Here is a 6,000-nt window from a genome sequence, read left to right on the forward strand (position 1 = left end):
ACGATCGAAGGAATATCCTTCGTTCAAAAAGTTAGCCAAGCCTATGGGGACCTTCCCCATAGGCTAACATTGACTTCGGGAGCTTTTAGATGATGAACTAGGGGGTCGAAGTTTTTTTTAAAGAGACAGTACTTCGACTATCGAATGGTCGAATAGTCGAACGATTTTTACTTCGAATCCTTTGATTCAAAGTCGTAGTCGAAGGTCGAAGTAGCCCATTTGATGGTCGAAGTAGCCCAAAAAAAACTTCGAAATTCGAAGTTTTTTTACCTTCGTATCCTTCACTCGAAGTTAGTGAATCGGCCCCCTAGTGTAGTAAAGCACACATTTCGATGAATGTCCTTCCGCAATTGTTTGTGTGCTTTGTTTGACATGAAATATTATGAGCAACGACCTATCTTAACATAAATGTATCCACAGAAGAGTAGCTTAGAAAACTATTTAAATTCTGATCAAATCTTTACTACACAGTCACATTTTAAAGGGGAAATATATATATTATATTCCACATATTTTCACTGTAGTCTAAAATAATACCAGATAAAAAAACATTTTTGAGAGGGTCTCTATATCCCCCCATCTAATTGGGAGTTTCTGCATTTCCTTTACCTTCTCTACTCTACCTAAGTCTGAGAGAGCATCAGATAGGGCATTTGGATGCTATGGGCATTCAGGGGAGTTACAGATTAGTTACATGGGCTGAAAAACAGCCACCTAGGAGCCTGCTGCAAGGGGCACCTGGAACACTGTATTTCTTTGTCCCTTAATGTACTTGAAAAAATAATCTTAAGTGACTGGAATGCAAATACTTCCATAAGGTTTAGGATCACTATAAGTAACATCCATATATAAGAAAATACAAAGGAAATAAACTCGGAAATACTCATTATTGGGAAAATGATAAAAAGCAACCTTATCATCTCTACTTCTGCTGCCAGGTTATTTCTATGGAAGTGGTTATGAACATAGCAGTTGTAATGAAAGGATATTGACTGTAGCATTTCCCAAAAGTCAGAATGGATGTTAATCAGCTGGAAAGCTCATAGTTACACAGATCATTTGGGTTGAAGAGAGTATATCTATATAACCATGCCTATACAGAACTATCTATACATTTATATATATATATATATATATAAATATAGATCTTTGCCCTGGGACCACCGGTACCTTAAAGAAGCTCTGGTTATGGATATTATAAAAGATCTTCTTGAATCAGGAGCAGACCATTTAATCTGCTTCATTTTGCATTAACATTTTGTGTAAAGACAGCTATGATTTAGGTAGGTTCCCAAACCCAGCTTTCTATTTATTTCAGTTCACCGGCATAAATGAAAAGGGTTGCATTTATACTGTATAGACTTGAATGGGATATATGCAGCCATATCCAACCTGCAAAACCTGAGGTTATTTGAATTGTTCCTCTTACATACAAACATAGTAATAAAATAATAATTAGGCAATACTTATGTTTTTAACTCAGCCTGCCAAGAAGCTGGATCCTTACAAGTTTTCTCTGGCAAAGCTAAGAAGGTTTATGTCAGGTACATTCAGGCACTCTTTGGTGATTTATTCCTTTGGCTGCCTGACACAGTATTCATTATTGTGACTAACTGGATTTCTCACCTGCTGGATTTAAGATAAATTATTGTAAACCCTGCAATATTGCCTTTAGGTTTGTTCAGATAAGTAGCTATATGAGAACCCTCAATTCAATTCATGCAGGTAAAGAAATGTATAGTTATGTTCATTTGTACAATACAGGTTCCCACTAGTGTCTCATGTTTCAATCATGTGCATGTATTCTGCATATTGACTATGCAGCACAGGTCTGGCTGAATCAACAGAAAATAAAATGTCTGTGTGCAGGGCCGCTACTAGGGGTAGGCAGAGTAGGCGCCTGCCTAGGGTGCATTCATAAGGGGGCACATTCACATTCGTTTTTTTATTTTTTAAAAAACCTGCTTTATACCACCTGACCCAAGTGTGTGACTTTAATTTATATGTGGCTGCACCATGAACTATTGATTCGTGCAAGCGGTCTGGCTCCTGCAGGCTGCAGCGATCCCTAACCTCTCTTTTACTTACTGGCATCCATTGCTTCTCAACACGTGGTGGTGCATACGCTGAAGGAATCGTCGCATCCAGACGTTGATGTCATCACCATGAGCAGCAGAGAGAGGAGGAGAGCTGGGCTGGCGAGTTAGTGTGGCATGCAAGGCAGAGAACTGGTGCTGTAGAAAACCAGAAGACTGCTGGCCTTATTCCAATGCTTCCTGGTTCTTGCTGGCAAAGAATTTTTTTATGGCTGCACAGTTACAGATTTAGGGGCTAATTTTTTATGGCTGCACAGGCAAAGATTTGGGGGCAATATTTTTGACTACACAGGTACAGATTCGGGGCAATATTTATGGCTGGCACAGTTACAGATTTGGGGGCAATTTTTATGGCTGCACAGTTACAAATTTGGGGGCAATATGTATAACTGGCACAGTTACAGATTTGGGGGCAATTTTTATGGCTGCACAGGTACACATTCGGGGGCAATATTTATGGCTACACTGGTATAGATTTGGGGGCAATATTTATGGCTGGCACAGGTATAGATTTGGGGGCAATATTTATGGCTGGCACAGGTATAGATTTGGGGGCAATTTTTATGGCTGGCATAGGTACATATTTTGGGGTAATATATCCGGCTGGCTGCTGGCACAGGTACAGATTTGAGGGAATATTTATATAATTGAAAAGTTTCAATCATTAATGAGTTGAATGGTTTGTTTATAGTGATGGGCGAATTTGTGCCGTTTCGCTTCGCCGGAAAATTTTCAAATTTCCCACGAAATTCGCGAAACGGCAAAAAATTCACGAAACGGCGCCGGTGGCTAGTTTTTGACGCCGTCGCCCGTTTTTGACAAATTTTTTCTGTCGAATTTATTCACTTGTGGTGAATCGCGCAAATTCGCCGCAAATCCGCGCCTGGCGAATAAATTCACCCATCACTATTTGTTTATTAGAAAAACTTAATGGTAAGGTGGGAAATGGTAATACAGGATAGGGGGCGCTTGAATCCCTTGCCTTGGGTGCCAAATTACCTTGGCCCAGCCCTGTTTGTGGGTGTAAATCAGATGCAAAGTTCACAGTGTCTGCACCTGTGCCACATGTTGCAGTAAACTGTCTAGGACTAAGTTATATAAGTAAGATTTGGCATGAAAGAGATTCATTTAGGAAGTTCAAATGCAACTGTATATATGGGAAGTGAAAAAGAGAGCAATGTTAATAGGTGGCCTGTTTTGCTTTGCCGGAAAATTTGCAAAACTATTGGAAAATTGGCTTTTTTATGGCGCCTTTTTCTGTTTTTTTTGGGCTACCAATAATAAATGTTTTCCTTACTTTCAAGTCTTGTTGACTGTGTTCTGCATTGTGTCACGATTCATAAACCGGCTTTAAAATTTGCCAAATGCATTCTTTGCTCAGTATACTGCTACACACATTCCTTCACTGTACGTGCTCTCTAGTCCATATATTTTCCCCAGAATCCAAGCATATCATTATCAACAGGATAACCTCGTAAAACATATCACCAAATATTAAATGCACTGGTTTCATTTAAAGGAGAACTAACCCCCCCTAGTAAAATAGCCCCCTAACTGCCTTCCATCATCTCATCGCTGACATTAAGGGGTTATTTATCAAGCTCAGAATATCTGAACCTCAAATAATTTGTAGTTTTCGGAGCAAGAAAAAACTTTTTGGAGATTTATTAAAGTCCGATGGTCTAAAAAACTCCGAATCCGAAACCCTGGCATCAAAAAGCTCTCGGGTCCTGTATAAATCAATGGGGAATATTCTAATGTCTGCGCTGATGTGCGTACCGATGTCCATACCGATGTCCGATGATTTAGTGGTTTCTTCACAAAAAAGTTCGAAAAGTCCAAAAAAATTGTAATTTTTGCGTAAAACTCCAAACAATTCGGAGTTTTCAGGGAAAAGAAGTTTGCCCCACCCTATTTTTTTGGGCTTTTTTCTTCATAAATAAGGTCCATTCAGGAATTCTGAGTTGCTCGAAGTTTATTAGAAATAAATAAATAAATTCTGACCTTCAGGAATCAGCTTCAACTGAGCATGCTCCCACAGGCTTTGGCAGGCATAGATTCACCAGGACAATGCTAATTCACTAAAATCCAAAGTTGTGTCCAGGGTGCCGAACTCTGGTGAAGTTGAACTAGCATTACTGCGCCAAGCAAAGTTGCGCTAGCGTTGGCTAATTTGCATACGGCGGGAAGTTAAAGTACAATGGACGTATATCTTGCAGCAAATACATTACACTACACAAGCCCAGGGAAACCTTAATAAAATAAAATAAAGTTGTTATAATGCCCTACATATGAGCCCAGTGTATAGTTTATGTGCCATATGGTAGGAAATGTAGGGGGGAGCCCAGGTACCCTAAAAAAATTTAACAGACTTTTGCAGCCTATCACGCTGAAAAAAACTAAAAGACGCCAGCGTTTTTTGGGACTTAGAAAATTTTTCAACTAAAAATTGAAGAAGCCCTATACGTTACATTGCCTGGTCTGAGCTGGCGAAGGCAAGTCTGGCCGAACAGGTAAGGTTCAGTAAAATGCGCATCTTAGTGAATTTGCGAAGTAACGCTCTTTCACCAGAGCTAAACTTCGCCTGACGTAAGAGTGCGAAGTAGCACTAAACTTTACCTCCTTCACTAACAAAGTTACGCACCAGCACCCATTAGTAAACAGGCGAAGTACAGAAATAATGTCACGCTGGGAATTTTCACTAACGTTAGTCACTTCGCCCTTTAGTAAATTTGCCCCTTTGTGATAGCAAAGGAGTTCTCATACACTTCAATAGTAAGGTTTGATGATGTGCATGAAGTTTGAAGTTGTGTCTTTGCGTTTGTAGGCTCAATAAAACAAGCCTTTGTTTCCAGAAGCTTTTAAGTATGAAGGCAAATATAGAAACAGTGACGTATTTATCAAGTTGATTTCCAGCACAGGTGGACATTTCCCGCGTGCCCTCACAGCATGACGTTACACCTGTGTAAATCAAGTGCTCACACATAAACAAACCACGGTGGCTTTGTAATGTTTTAGGAGAGGGAAAAGAAATCATGTTGCAGTTACACAGTTGTAGGGATGGCAATTAGTACGTCTATATGATTATTTACTTATTACTTGTTCATTGTATTATCATTATTTTGCTACCTTTACCTAAGATAAATATGATAAATTATAGAATATCATTTAGTCGCCCAGTGATAAATCGTCTCTTCTTCGGGGTGACTAATCCTTCTGAACTGCCTCCCGCAGGCTAGAATCTAAACTGCCAATGGAATGGAACTCGGAGCCCTTCATTTTCTGAGTCGCCCGAAGTTACCTCGTGAGGCAACTTTGGGCGACTTCGGAAAACAAAATGCACGATTTACATTCTAGCCAGTGGGAGGCAGTTCGGGAAAAAAATCTCCCCGAATCTGAGCGTATGTCTCTGCCTTTAATGTTCAGATTTGGCTTGCTTCTATTAAAAGGGGCTGTCCACCTTTAAGTATGATATAGAGAGTGAAATAATTTTTTATCATTTGTGTTTTTTTATCTGCCTTCTTATTCTGACTCTTTCCAGCTTTTAAACGGGGGCCACTGTCCACAAATAAAACAAATGCTCTGTAAGTCTACACATTTATTGTTATTGATTCTTTTTATTACTCATCTTCAATTCAGGCCTCTCCTATTCATATTCCAGTCTCTAATTCAAATCAACACATGGTTGCTAGGGTAATTAGGACCATAGCATCCAGGCTGATTATATTTCAAACTGGAGAGCTGCAAAAACCACACACTATAAAAAAACTAAAACCAACTGCAAATTGTCTCAGAATATCACTCTCTACATCATACTTAACGTTAACTCAAAGGCAGGGGCTTAACAAGAGTGCGTCGGGCCCCCCTGCCAGAAAAATTTTCAGAGGAACGAGCGCGCATGGGC

The sequence above is a fragment of the Xenopus laevis genome, chromosome 1L (genome assembly GCF_017654675.1).
Source record: "Xenopus laevis strain J_2021 chromosome 1L, Xenopus_laevis_v10.1, whole genome shotgun sequence".
NCBI lineage: Eukaryota > Metazoa > Chordata > Amphibia > Anura > Pipidae > Xenopus > Xenopus laevis.